Here is a 15,307-nt window from a genome sequence, read left to right on the forward strand (position 1 = left end):
AAACCCATTGAAATGTGTAATGTGAAAAGTGAGAAATCTCTCATTCTGAATGAGGTTCCATCTATGCCGCCGGGCTGTGAGGTCTCCGGGGAGGCCAGGTACTGTTTCTGTTGTTTGAGGCTTCGTATTAAACGGGGAAAATAACTGAGGTTCCTATACGCCCCCCCCCCCCCCCCTCGGCTGTATCTCCTCATCATCCTAAGGAGTTTGGATAAAATAACTGATACATTCCCTCTATAGTGATTATGATGCAGGCGATTCTGGTCTACAGTCTATGAGCCCCGGCCAGCACAAGAGTACGATGTCATCACCTGCCGGGGGAACCGGTGCCGTGTCTCATAGGCGACAGGTCTGAAGACACTAATTTGGTGTTGGAGATGTCTAACAGGGAAATTACCTGATTACTTGGGGGATTACATACCTACTGGGGGCATTTACTTAAAGGGGGACTACCTACCTACTGGGGGCATTTACCTAAAGGGGGACTACCTACCTACTGGGGGCATTTATCAAAAGGGGGATTGCATATCTACTAGGGGCATTTACCTAAAGAGGGACTACATACTTCTGGGGGCATTTATCGAAAGGGGGATTACATACCTATTGGGGACCTTTACCTAAAGGGGGACTACCTAACTACTGGGGGCATTTAGTTAAAGAGGATTACATACCTACTGGTGGCATTTACATAAAGAGGATTACATACCTACTGGTGGCATTTACCTAAAGGGGATTACATACCTACTGGAGGGCATTTACCTTATGGGGAGTTACCTATCTGGTGAGGACAGCTGCCTAATGAAGGGGGTGTAGGGGTATTCTACTTACTGGGGGCATTTACCTAATTGAGATGGGGTTATCTATCTACAGGGGGCTTCTACCTAATAGGGGCTATCTACCTACTGGGAAAGTCTACCTAATGGGGGTTATTTACCCAATAGAGGAAGGGTTTCTACTTATTAGGGTATCTACCTAATGTTGGGGTCACCCTACTAGGACCATCTACCTAGTTGAGAAGAATTATTTATCTACTCAGGCTTTACTTACCTACCTAATGGGTGGATTATTTACCTACTGGGGGCTTCTACCTCATAGGGAGGAATTACCTACCCACTGGAGACATACCCACTTCTACAATACATCTATTCACCCACTTGCTCATACAATGTCGGGCACCAAAGGAGGCATTATTTGGGGTTATTGGTTGCAAGAAATCTTTTTGGTGGGCTACGTCAGATAGAGAAGAAAAGTAAAGAAAAAGACTACTCCAAGAAGGTGCCCCCTGTGAGTCACTGGATGTAATACAGTCTAATCTCTTGCAGAGCCTGTGTAGAGCTGGGATCACCACTGCATTCAGTATCAGTATAATGGTATTGTTCAGTCATTATGTGGTGGTAATGGTGATCTTGGTTTGGTAGAATTATTTAGATCTTATTAAGCGGCATTATTGGTGATATTGATCTGAGTATAGTGGTTTTTATGTAGTCCCAGTATGATGGTATTATTTAGTCCCAAAATTAGCTGATCCCAGGGTGTCCTGCTGCTGGAATCTCCAGTGATCAGTTATAATCTGTGAGAGAATTTGGAAGCAAGTCTTCAGTTTTCCTGCAGCGCCCCCACAGGGAAAATAAAGCATTACATGCTGCCATTGAAATCCATGGACATGATTGATTTTATTTGTAACCATGTAAATGTGTTTTCTTTTTATAGACAATCTATGGTGTAGCTGCTGAAGTTTGGGGCTATGTCCAACAATAGAAGACAGGTCCACAGATTTGAACATTTGATAAGGCTCAGTTCACATGTAGCGCTATAATTCTGCACCCCAATGGATAATAGTTCTTTGAGCTTTTTAACAAATAAACACGATTAAAGGGGTACTCATTTTTTTTTTCAAATCAACTGGTGTTTCAGAAAGTTCCAGAGATATGTAATTTATTTCTATTAAAAAAAATCTCCAGTCTTCCAGTACTTATCAGCCGCTGTATGTCCTGCAGAAAGTGGTGTATTCTCTCCAGTCTGGAGAGCAGGAGTGGTTTTCTATGGGGATTTGCTGCTTCTCTGGACAGTTCCTGATATGGACAGAGGTGGCAGCAGAGAGCAGTGTATCAGACTGGAGAGAATACACCACTTCCTGCAGGACATACAGCAGCTAATAAATAATGGAAGACTGGAGATTTTTTTTTAATAGTAGATACAAATCTGTAGCACTTTGTGACACCAGGTGATTTGAAAGAAAAAAAAACTTAACTGGAGAACCCCTTTAAGGTGGATACCATAGAACGTGTGGGTGATGACATTTTTGCAGTTTACGGTCAGTGCTACCATTTAAACCTGTTCACCCCATTTAATAAAACACTGAATGATGTATGTCAAACGGACAAACCTGAAATAAATGGGTTTTTTTTTCTACAAAAATTTTTTTGTCACATAATCGATAAAAAAAACGTCCAATTTCCTGTGCATAGCGCTGTGTCCTCCTCAGCTTCCCAGCATACCTCGTCTAGGGCAGGCGGGAAACCTTCAATGCAAATTACCACAAAAAAATTTACAATGACAACACTCGCAGGAACTGTCTGACGATGGGCTGACACCCACAGAATAGAAAGTTACACACCAGTAGACCAGACGTTACAGTAACATAAAGCCACACGCCTTCTGCCATAATGAAAGCGGCTAAGTTTTTTTTTTTTTTTTTAAGTTTATATTTTTCTTTTACCATAAAAACTAAACAAACAATGTATTTTTAGAACTCTCATTCCATTACATTAAAGGGGTACTCCAGCAAAACTGTTTTCTTTCAAATGAACTGGTTTCAGAAAGTTATATAGATTTGTAATTTACTTCCATTTAAAAATCCCCAGTCTTCCCATACTTATCAGCTGCTGTATGTCCTGCGGGAAATGGTATTTTCTTTCCAGTCTGACACAGTGCTCTCTGCTGCCACCTCTGTGTCCAAAGCAGCTTTCTATGGGGATTTGCTGCTGCTCTGGACGGTTCCTGACATGGACAGAGGTGGCAGCAGAGAGCGCTGTGTCAGACTGGAAAGAATACATCACTCCTTGCACGACATACAGCAGCTTATAAGTACTGGAATACTGAAGATTTGTAAATAGAAGAAAAATTACAACTCTATAAAATTTTTAGAAACCAGTTCATTTGAAAGAAAAAGAGTACCCCATTAACTTTACTTTAATCTCTTCCTACTGCAGTGTCAACAACAGGGATGGGGAACCTTCTGCCCTCCAGCTGTTGCATAACTACTACAATCCTCATTATGCCTTAACATCCAGGCAAGATAGGAATTGTAGCTGAAGGGCAGAAGGTTCCCACTATGTAAGTTCCGTAGTAATCACGGCCGTTGTAACAACGGCCATGATTACTACGGAACTTACATAGTGCTGCCTTCTAAGGAATCCTGTCTGGAGTGTATACACATAGTATACACTCCAGCCAGAATCCCTAGCGGTGCCGCACGAAACTGACATGTCAGTTTTCTGCGGCCGCTATTCAAGGAATAGCGGCCACAGAAAACCCTGTCAGTTCAGACAATGGAGCGAGCGGCTCTGGCCGCACGCTCCATTGTAAGCAGCGGGGAATTCGGATGCGGGCGTGCACGGATGTGCCTGCATCCGAATTCAGTGGCAGCAAAGATCATCCAGCCGGTAGTGCAGTACCAGCCGGGACACAGGCCTTTCTGTGACCCGGCGGGGTCACGGAACGGCTGGTGTCATACAAAGTGGGAACATAGCCTAAATCTTTTTTCACAACAGCACAATACTGGGCAAATCCTCCTCCTTGTGCACTCGTAGCATTAATGTAATTTTTAAAGATTAGACTATACTATAAAAAGGACCCTAAAACCCACCACAATAGATTGTCCAAGAAAATGGAGGAAGTCTTGTTCTGAAGGAAAATGGGTTTACATGCTAAATTTCCCTTATGTCCTTATCAGCAGCACAATAGTGGGGATGTAGCAATAATAACCCCCTTAGTTTTTATATGATACATGGGAAATTGGACATTACGTATTCTACTGTCAGGACTGTGTTTGCCATTAGGAACTTGTGGTCCTGTGCCTAGCGCGGCAGCTATTCAGCAAATTAAAAAAAGTTAAAAATAAATAAATAATAATAATAATAATAATAAAAAAAAAAAAAAAAAAAAAAAAAAAAAATATATATATATATATATATATATACATGTAAATTATTTTGATGGGAATTTTCCCTTCCTGATGTGACCTGGAACAAAATATATGATCTCCTTTTGGTTGAATGCACACGGAATCCATGCACTTGTTGTTGCATATTCTGCATTAAAAAATTCTGCCACTTGCAGACCCAGGGCAGCACCAGCTGTAAATACGGCCCTGTGCACTGTACAATACTGTGCAATGTGATGCAGCATGTTGCAATCCAACAGGTTTCCCTCAGCAGGGTAATAGGGGTACTAAGACAGCATCTTAGTGATCTGACCTAGCCCCCTGGCTGCTATCTTAGTGGGGTACTCTGGAGAAAAAAAAATTCAAATCAGCTAAAAGTTATACAGATTTCTAAATAACTTCTATTTAAAACTCTCCAGTACTTATCAGCTGCTGTGTGTCCTGCAGGAAGTGGTGTATTCTTTCCAGTCTGACACAGTGCTCTCTGCTTCCACCTCTGTCCATGTCAGGAACTGTCCAGAGCAGTGGCAAATCCCCATAGAAAACCTCCTCTGACATGGACAGAGGTGGCAGCAGGGAGCACTGTGTCAAACTGGAAAGAATACACCACTTCCTGCAGGACATACAGCAGCTGATAAGTACTGGAAGATTGAAGATTTATAAATGGAAATAAATTACAAATCTATATAACTTTCTAAAACCAGTTGGGCAATCCGATAGATAACAGGGGGCGCCACACTCCATATTACCAGACTGCAGAGTGGAACAGAACTAAATTACTACATACAATGGAGGGAAGCTATCCTGTAAGTCGTACAGGCAGCAGGGGTAATGACTCTCATAGTGACTCTCATACTGACTCCTCGGAGCTGTCAATGGGGCCAGTGGGTGGAATGTCACCTGCAGGAATTCTAGAGAATATTCTAGAGCCATTGTTTCTGTGTCTCTTTCTATAAATGCATTGCACTCAGTTGAACCTCACCGCATACAGTGATATATGGAGGGAATGATGATTCATGGCTTTGGTTTCGGGTCTAGTCAGTAACCAGTGTTCACCAGTCTGCAGCCCTCCAGCTATCGCAAAACTACAACTCCCATCATGACCTGCCAGCTTTATTACACACCCACACCAAGACCCCCTTATACTGACCCCAGATCAGACTAGCCCTTAAAGGGGTTGTCCAGCTGATTCAGTGCACAGGCCTTGGAGACCCCTGTCTGTTTTATTTTACAGTATTAGTTTTCAGGGCATGAATCCCCCCATATAGGAATCATCAGGACAGTAAGCAGCTATACAGTCATCTCACGGCCGCGCTGTCTTTCGCTTTCATGACGTTCTGATACATGTCTGTTAGGAGTCCTGGTAAGTTAGGTGACAACCTTAATGGGGGAGGGTGGGGAGTGTAATGGATCAAAGATAGTAGAGGCCACTAGGTAAATGCAAATGAATGAAATGGAGAATAAGACTATTATAATACTGCACCAATAACAATGCCATATAGTACATAAAAGTACAACATATAGTACAAGAAGAGTCCCATAAATTACAGAATATTCAAAAATATAGTGTCTACACAATAGTGCCACACAGTGAACATATAGTATTCCATATAGTGCCTACATAATAGCGCCATGCAGTTAACATATAATAATATACAGTGGTACCTTGGTTTAAGAGTAACTTGGTTTAAGAGCGTTTTGGTTTAAGAGCTAACAGTTTTTCAAAATTGTGACTTGGTTTAAGAGCATTGCTTTGGTGTAAGAGCTCCCTGTACTGGGTGGGAGGGGGAGTGGGGGAGGGACATGGTCTGCATAGCGGGGTCTACAGCCCTGTACTATGACCCAGGAAGTCTCCCTCACCTTCCAAATCATAGCAGATCCACTTCAGGCTGGGGCTTGCATCAGAGGACAGGACTGGGGAGGTAATCTCTCCATAGCTGTAACCCCTCTCTCCCCGGACAGAGAGTGCTGCTATACTGTGGCCACATCTGACCTGCTCATTCCTTCATGCTCCCTGCAGTCTCTGGCCGCCCTTGTGTTTCCCATCCTCTCCATTACTGTACAGTAACTTACTGTACAGAACGATTTGTGCTCGGAATCCAAGGCACCACTGTATATATAGTGCTTGCATAATAGTGCCATGCGGCAGGGCCGTTTCTAGGGCCGGCCCGCACCCCCCGCATACTCAGGGCTTGCCCGGGGATCTGAAATCTAAGTTCCAGATCCCCTGGCAAGAGCGCCCTTTAGCTGTGTGTACGCCTTTAAGACGCACGCACAGCTAAAGGGAACAGCGTGCAGGGGCAGAGACACAGGGACTTCCTGTGCAGGCGGCCTCTGTATGTCAGACTGGCTGCCTGCACTGGACTCCAAAGAGGATGGAGGGACCAGAAGAGGACCTGTGCAGAGAAGGGTGAGAGGTGAGTAGGCTAATGAAGGGGGGGATCCATCACAGAGGGAGCCAACAGCCCCGGGTATGTCCTGATAAGCCCCACCCCTGCGATGATAGGCCCCGCCCTCGGTGAAAAAGTTCACAGGTCACCCAGTTCTCCCAGCATCCTGTAGTTAGTGTATAATGGAGGTCACCCAGCTTTCCCAGCATCCTGTATGTCAGTGTAATGGAGGTCACCCAGCTTTCCCAGCATCCTGTATGTCAGTGTAATGGAGGTCACCCAGCTTTCCCAGCATCCTGTATGGGAGTGTAATGGAGGTCACCCAGCTTTCCCAGCATCCTGTATAGCAGTATAATGGAGGTCACCCAGCATTCCCAGCATCCTGTATGGCAGTGTAATGGAGGTCACACAGCTTTCCCAGCATCCCGTATGGCAGTGTAATAGAGGTCACCCAGCTTTCCCAGCATCCTGTATGGCAGTGTAATAGAGGTCACACAGCTCTCCCAGCATCCTGTATAGCAGTGTAATGAAGGTCACACTGCTTTCCCAGCATCTTATATGGCAGTGTAATGGAGGTCACACAGCTTTCCCAGCATCCTGTATGGCAGTGTAATAGAGGTCACACAGCTCTCCCAGCATCCTGTATAGCAGTGTAATGGAGGTCACACAGCTTTCCCAGCATCCTGTATGGCAGTGTAATGGAGGTCACACAGCTCTCCCAGCATCCTGTATAGCAGTGTAATGAAGGTCACATTGCTTTCCCAGCATCCTGTATGGCAGTGTAATGGAGGTCACACAGCTTTCCCAGCATCCTGTATGGCAGTGTAATGGAGGTCACACAGCTTTCCCAGCATCCTGTATGGCAGTGTAATGGAGGTCACACAGCTTCCAGCTGACAGAATTACTACAGTTTGGGACCTTATAATAGGGAAAAGGGGAAGGAAGTTGCTGGATAAGTGCGGAGTCTGAGATGTTTGTCTCGCAGGTTCTGAAGAGATGAAATGTAGCTGCAAGAAATCTTCCTAGTGGTCTGGGCCGGATGGAGAGGAAAAGGAAAGTGATGCCTCAGATCAAAGAAGACGTCACCACTGAGTCACTGAATGAAGTTTTTGTATCCAGTTGAACATTATTTGGTAGGAGTGCAACACTGCTGTATGACGTAATACACACACTGCTTCTTCCTAGTAACCCGAATCTTGATAATAGCCCCCCTTCCTTCCCCAGGACTGAACTGAGTGAGGTCGGGGGGGGGGTTGGGAATCTTTTATCAAGATTCGCCCTGTTGCCAAAATGACCTAGAAACTGCCCTGCCATGCGGTGAACATATAGTATTCCATATAATGTCAATATAATACCGCCATGCAGTTAAAGGGGTTATCCAGCGCTACAAAAACATGGCCACTTTCCCCCTACTGTTGTCTCCAGTTTGGGTGGGGTTTTGAAACTCAGTTCCATTGAAGTAAATGGAGCTTAATTGCAAACTGCACCTGAACTGGAGACAAGAGTAGGGGGAAAAGTGGCCATGTTTTTGTAGCGCTGGATAACCCCTTTAACATTTAATAATATATATATAGTGCTTACATAATAATGCCATGCGGTGAACATATAGTATTCCATATAATGCCAACATAATAGTGCCATGCAGTGATCATATAGTATTCCATATAATGCCAACATAATAGTGCCATGCAGTGATCATATATGGGGAGATTTATGAATGCTGCGCACCTGACATACGCCAGCTGTATATCCCCTGCGGACACAGCAAGGTGGGGAGGAGGCCAGGTGCCAGGTTTACCATGCAGCTGCTGTATTGCCCATGCTGCCAGGGTATTTACCCGGCTTCCTGTAAAGATGTATTGCCAAGAAATATCTGACTATAAATACTAATATTCACCCTAAAGGATGAGTCAGGAACGTAGAGATACATATTTCTATTAGTTACCGATGATTGGGGCAGTGGGTTCTGATGATCAGGGATAGATGTGAAAAAAGTGAAAGGAAGGGAAGTCACACTGATACCCGGAGGAGAAGATGAGGGGCTGCGAAGGCCGAAGTGAGAGAGAGATTACCGTCAGGGCCCCGTACATGGCCGCACTATGTTTAGAAGAAATAGGAAACGCCAACTTCTGCTTCTACTTGTCGTTTCCCGACACAGCAGTCATCTGCCCTTCACACTGACGCGAGGTGAAAATAAAAGTGATCGGGGGCAGGAGGAGCTTCTGGGATCTTTGTCTTAATCACATTTCTAATGAAAATTAGGGGGACCTTATTGACCTTCTGTACTCTACATTGTGTGAGATGGCCTATAAGATGGACCTGGCCCACCACCCCCACATTCACCCCTAGCACCATAGTGCGGTAACCTTGACTCTGAATCTGCATCCACAGCCGGCTCGTTCTTGTCTTGGACGTTTAAACATCAGACACGGCCGGTCCAGGTCCTAATACCCCAACACTCCCACCTCTTCCCACCAATCGCTTCTCTCTCTTCAGTAAGGTGTCTCTGCGGTTTATGCTTCTCCCTGGACTTTTTGCACTTGCAAGTCTCCGGCGCCTCCAGCCTTACATATCACAGTATCTTTCATGTCTGATTCCTATGTTATGCAGGTTTGAAGACAACATGGCAGAGTCTGCAGTGGATTTTGCTGCTATGGATGATGATGATCTAGGCAGGTTATGGGGTAATATCCGATATCACTGGTGGTCTAGGCTGGTTATGTGGTAATATCTGATAACTGTGGTGGTCTAGGCTGGTTATGGGGTAATATCTGATAACTGTGGTGGTCTAGGCTGGTTATGGGGTAATATCTGATGTCACTGGTGGTCTAGGCTGGTTATGGGGTAATATCTGATAACTGTGGTGGTCTAGGCTGGTTATGGGGTAATATCTGATATCCCTGGTGGTCTAGGCTAGTTATGGGGTAATATGTGATATCACTGGTGGTCTAGGCTGGTTATGGGGTAATATCTGATATCCCTGGTGGTCTAGACTGATTAAAGGGTAATATCTGATATCACTGGTGGTCTAGGCTGGTTATGGGGTAATATCTGATATCCCTGGTGGTCTAGGCTGGTTATGGGGTAATATCTGATATCACTGGTGGTGTAGGCTGATTATGGGGTAATATCTGATATCCCTGGTGGTCTAGGCCGGTTATGGGGTAATATCTGATATCCCTGGTGGTCTAGGCTGGTTATAGGGTAATATCTGATATCACTGGTGGTCTAGGCTGGGTATGGGGTAATATCTGATAACTGTGGCGGTCTAGGCTGGTTATGGGGTAATATCTGATAACTGTGGTGGTCTAGGCTGGTTATTGGGGTAATATCTGATGTCACTGGTGGTCTAGGCTGGTTATGGGGTAATATCTGATATCCCTGGTGGTCTAGACTGATTAAAGGGTAATATCTGATATCACTGGTGGTCTAGGCTGGTTATGGGGTAATATCTGATATCCCTGGTGGTCTAGGCTGGTTATGGGGTAATATCTGATATCACTGGTGGTGTAGGCTGATTATGGGGTAATATCTGATATCCCTGGTGGTCTAGGCCGGTTATGGGGTAATATCTGATATCCCTGGTGGTCTAGGCTGGTTATAGGGTAATATCTGATATCACTGGTGGTCTAGGCTGGGTATGGGGTAATATCTGATATCACTGGGGGTCTAGGCTGGTTATGTGGTAATATCTGATATCCATGGTGGTCTAGGCTGGTTATGGGGTTATATCTTATAACTCTGGTGGTCTAGGCAGGTTATGGGTTAGTATCTGACATCCCTGGTGGTCTAGGCTGGTTATGGGGTAATATCTAATATCCCTGGTGGTCTAGGCTGGTTATGGATTAATAGCTAATATGCCTGGTGGTTTAGGCTGGTTATGGGGTAATAGCTGATATCCCTGGTGGTCTAGGCTGGTTATGGGGTAATATCTGATATCTGTGGTGGTCTAGGCTAGTTATGGGGTAATATCCTTTATCCCTGGTGGTCTAGGCTGGTTATGGGGTAGTATCTGACATCCCTGGTGGTCTAGGCTAGTGGTGGATTAGTGTCTTACATTCCTGGTGGTTTAGGCTGGTGATGGATTAGTATATGATATCCCTGGTGGTGTAGACTGGTTATGGATTAGCATCTGACATCCCTGGTGGTCTAGGCTGGTCCTGGATTAGCATCTTGCATCCCTGGTGGTCTAGGCTTGTCATGCATTAGTATCTGATTTCCCTGGTGGTCTAAACTGGTGATGGATTAGTATCTGACATCCCTGGTGGTCTAGCCTGGTCCTGGATTAGCATCTTGCATCCCTGGTGGTCTAGGCTTGTCATGCATTAGTATCTGATATCCCTGGTGGTGTAGACTGGTGATGGATTAGTATCTGACATCCCTGGTGGTCTAGGCTGGTTATGGATTAGTGTCTGACATCTCTGGTGGTCTAGGCTGATTGTGAATTAATATCTGATATCATTGGTGGTCTAGGCTGGTTATAAATTGTGGTAATATCTGATATCTGTGGTAATCCAGAGTGGTTATGGGATAAAATATTTGATATTCCTGGTGTTCCAGTGTCAGTGTATAGGTTTACATCTAATATTCCTTGTGGTTTAGGAAGATGAAAGGATAGCAGGAACTCACAGTATACCTATTCATACTTACCCATACTATGTGTTGGCGATATTTCAGCAACATAAAAAAAACATAGCAGCAAGCTCTGTGTGGACATTGATCCAAGAAGGAACGCTGGGAGATTTCGGTTCTGCAGAAGACAGAATTGTGATTTCCGCTCTGGACTAATGTATTGTTTGTTCTATATAAGCAATGGCAATCCCATAATAAGAATTGATCTCTCTGGACCGGGGCCCGCTCTGGTGGCGTATATGCCGTCTGCACAAAACTGTTTATTATAGATGCAAGAGTTTGTTAATATTATAAAGTAACAAAAAATACAAAAACAAAAACATGTGTTCGCACGTTTTTTTTTATAAGCAGAAGTATTGTGGTCAGGTTGTGGGAATCCTTTGTGTTTTATCTCAGCTCATAGGCAATGCCATGTTGCCAAGAAGTTTCTGAATAGAAGTACTGACATCTAGTGGTGAATGTGAGAATTGCAAAATTTCATAATTGTGTTTTATATGCAAGAACAAGGACCTGTGGCCATTATTCATAACCAGCAGCTAAAAAAAAGCTACCGAAGGTATATACAGGTGTATAGTCACTGGGAATGCTCTCTCCGTATCCCTTTGACACTCAGTATAACACAGCGTATTAGTTGGTATTAGTTTTGTTTGGAGTGTCCTTTTGACGTGCCATTATTAGATACAATAAAGTATGAGCTAATAGTGCACATCTCTGCAAGAAAAGCGCAAGAAATAATAAGGATTCACTATGTAACTTATAGGAAGTGATCACTAAAAACTACAATGTGATAAGAGCGCCATCTAGTGGCAGAACAGTGGTATTATCTTGTCTAGTTAGGCTGAAGCTTGGTTGATGCTGGTATCAGGCAGGGCTAGACTTTTTTATTCCAACAAATTTACATACCCCCTCCCCCCCCAACTGAATATTTAAATAACAAACCACAAAGAATAGATACTGATTACACACCAGACCCCCTAAACCCTAGACCAGTACCTCCCCTGTTACAGACTCCATGCCAGAACTCTTGTGTATACAGACCCCAGACCAGAACACCCTTGTATACAGACCCCAGATCAGACCTCCTATGTACAGACCCCAGAATACAACCCCCTTTATACAGACCCCACATCAGAACTGCAGGAGTGAGGGGTGAGCATAAATAGAGGGAGGCTGAAGATAGGGAGGAAAGCAGATACAAGGTAGGTGCAGGGGAGAACCGAATAGACTGTGTACAAGTGAATGGAGAAAGCAGACAACCCACAGCAAACTTTGGACTCCTGGATACTTATGTGGTGTCCCACCACGGGTGTTACTAGTTTGAACACCCCTCGCAAAAGCCTTGTACTGTAAGAAACAATGTGGTAATGAAGGTGGATATTTGAGTTTTACCACAAGAGGTCACTGTATATTTGTAACTGTTGCACAGCTGTGGACATGTAAGGGTTATTGTTTTGTTTGTGATCTGCACACCAATAAGAGGTACTCTTCTCTTCTATCCTTCTTTCTTCTCGCACTCTCTTCTCCACCACTCACAGGAGCTGTTATATTCACCCTGTACTAAGTTGTCACATGGGGAGAGGAAGTGTAGACCCACACTTAGTCAGTTCCTTTCTCTTTCTCATTGAAGCAAGACACACAGATCAGGCATCCCTGCTGAGTTAGCCAGGGGCCTAGCTCTGCCAGGTTTCCTGTCTGGGACAGACCAGCTGTAGTGTACAGACATGTAGGAAGAAATCAGAGACTTTCTTTAAAGCAACACTTATCCTCAAGATGCAATGCTAAACACTAAAGAGAGGACATGTCAGAGATCCCCCCAACCCACGCCGTGAACAACTTAAACACAGTGCAGGACAGTAGCCTAAAAGTAGAGGAACTGATCCAGATAGAGCAAAGCAGCTATGAGCCTATGTACTCTGTCTCGCAACGCAGGTGACACCTGGACACACTCGGACACTTCACTGAACCTAGGTAACTAGGACTGGGGCTTGTGTCACCCTGATAGGACAGTTAACTTGACACTGCAGGGCAAAAGGTGGTATAGCGACAAGGGTCAAAACACGGGCACAAGTATTCTTCTTCTTTCAAGTATTCTTCTTCTTCTTCTAAAGTTCTGGCAGAGCACAGTACTACATCGGGTTGGGACTCTCAAGACCTACTCCTCTCCACTACTCTGAACTCTCTCCACTCTTCTCAGCATGCAACCAAGTCCACACTGCTACTCTTCTCTCTATCTCAAAGAGCTCTCTGTGCAGATCTAGTGAAGTCAAGTCTGTATTATACGATTCACTTGTATCACAAAAGATTCCTCAGTAAAGAAACAGTTTATTTATTTTATGGGGACTCAGTGATCATTGTACCAGCACCTACACACAGGCTACACCATCCTTTGGTCATCTCCCCACTCTGTTCCTCATATATATATATATATATATATATATATATATATATATATATATATATATATATACCCTAACCTAGTCATACACTGTAATAAAAGTGAGAGGTGTAAAGTGACAAAGAATTACACAACCAAAGCCAAAACTTTAGAGGAACAGAAAGAGAAAGAATATGAGGACCACCTGACGTGTCTAGACTGACCCTGGGCCACAGAGTCTTCAGGGCAAAGGGGAATTAAGGTGACAGTGATGACTCTCCTCCCCCAACCCGATCATCCTGGAAACCCTGATTCATGTCACCTGACAAAGACATGTTTCACTGGGAGTCATGTCTCCATACTGGGACTCTATGGGAGAGGTCACATACTTAGTAGAAACCCCAGTTTTAGGCTACTAATCTCCATAGAGAGAACAGATCCGGCTAGTTAATACATTACCCGGTGAACAGTGGGGGGTTTGCAGTTGGATGGCTGTTTCCTTTCTGAAACAGTGCCACCCATATTCTGTGGCCGTGTCTGGTATTGCAGGTAATTATTTACATAATACCATACAAGCTATGAAATAAATGGGCACTGTATATGGGAGAGCAGCCATGATTTCATAGTCTCATGAAACCTTTAAAAAAGCAGCTTTCCAGATGCTGCAAAACTACAACTCCCACCAGGCTGTTTTATTTCCAGAAACAGTGCCACTCCTGTCCATGGGTTGTGTCTGGCACCTCTGTTATAGGGAATGAGGTGCAATACCAAACACAACCAGAGATGGTGGTGGCACTGTTTAGCAGCCACTTTTCTAATTCTGGTAATGATAGTGACCACAACAATGTCACCATCAAACTACACAGTCTGAATTAGTGTATGCATTCCTGTCAAAACCCCCATCATGCATAGACAATCTGCCCTTTTCTCTTTTTCCCAGTCTGGAGAGCAGGAGAGGTTTTCTATGGGGATTTTCTTCTGCTCTGGGCAGTTCTGGACATGGACAGAGGTGGCAGCAGAGAGCACTGTGTCAGACTGGAGAGAATAAACGACTTCCTGCAGGACATACAGCAGCTGATAAGTACTGGAAGACTGGAGATTTTTTTTTTTTTAAATAGAAATAAATTACAAATCTCTGGCACTTTCTGGCACCAGTTGATTAAAAGAAAAATGGGGTGAACAACCCCTTTAACTATTTATTCTAACAGTGCAGTATATTTAAAACCACTCTTTTCCTCCCTGGACACCACCACCAAGCTGCTGGTAGCAGATATTCTGTTCTGTTGTCTCTGTTTATTTCATTGTATGTATAAACCTGCAGACGCCCCATCTTCACTCACCAATAAGCATCATGATTTTCTAGTTTCTGAACATCATTTTAATGTTCAGTCTTAGGATGCGTTCCCACATTAACTGTACGTCACCACATACAGTTGAAAATAGACACTCATGCGGTAACCAGTAGGTGTTCATTAATTTCTCTACGTGTAGAAACATTGCCTGAATTGCATTTTTCATGGTTTTTACCGCCATACTGTGACTGGATACTGTCATACCAGACTTGACCAATACCACCATATTCCCCCCCCTCCCCCATCAAAAAGACACCAGATTTACTGGCAGATCTGGATGGGAGGTGGGGGACTAAAAAAAATAAAAACGTAAAAAAGTTGTGTCCTTCCCCCTGCAAGGTGCTGCCCTAAGCACCGGACCACTGGTGCATAATGGTAAATACAGCCCTGGGTA

This window comes from Dendropsophus ebraccatus, chromosome 15 (assembly GCF_027789765.1).
Source record: "Dendropsophus ebraccatus isolate aDenEbr1 chromosome 15, aDenEbr1.pat, whole genome shotgun sequence".
In the NCBI taxonomy this organism is placed as follows: Eukaryota; Metazoa; Chordata; class Amphibia; order Anura; family Hylidae; genus Dendropsophus; species Dendropsophus ebraccatus.